The sequence below is a fragment of the Physeter macrocephalus genome, chromosome 8 (genome assembly GCF_002837175.3).
Source record: "Physeter macrocephalus isolate SW-GA chromosome 8, ASM283717v5, whole genome shotgun sequence".
Lineage (NCBI taxonomy): Eukaryota > Metazoa > Chordata > Mammalia > Artiodactyla > Physeteridae > Physeter > Physeter macrocephalus.
Genome location: NC_041221.1, coordinates 10,607,762 through 10,608,200, shown reverse-complemented (window position 1 = coordinate 10,608,200; position 439 = coordinate 10,607,762). Strand labels below are relative to the sequence as shown.

Genomic DNA, 439 nt, shown 5'->3' with positions numbered 1-439 from the left:
CATTTACCACTGCAACAAAAAGAATAAAATACCTAGGAATAAACCTACCTAAGGAGACAAAAGACCTGTATGCAGAAAACTATAAGACACTGATGAAAGAAATTAAAGATGATACAAACAGCTGGAGAGATCTACCATGTTCTTGGATTGGAAGAATGAACATTGTGAAAATGACTCTACTACCCAAAGCAATCTACAGATTCAGTGCAATCCCTATCAAACTGCTAATGGCATTTTCTGCAGAACCAGAACAAAAAATTTCACAATTTGTATGGAAACACATAAGACCCCGAATAGCCAAAGCAATCTTGAGAAAGAAAAACGGAACTGGAGGAATCAGGCTCCCTGAGTTCAGACTACACTACAAAGCTACAGTAATCAAGACAGTATGGTACTGGCACAAAAACAGAAATATAGATCAATGGAACAGGATAGGAAG

The 439-nt window shown here is 37.4% G+C and overlaps 1 protein-coding gene across 1 annotated transcript in view; it reads left to right on the top strand.

Moving 5' to 3' along the window:
• The window catches only part of DSCAM (DS cell adhesion molecule), a 759,593-nt gene that overhangs the window by 633,948 nt on the left and 125,206 nt on the right, over window positions 1–439 (top strand). The window lies entirely within an intron of this gene.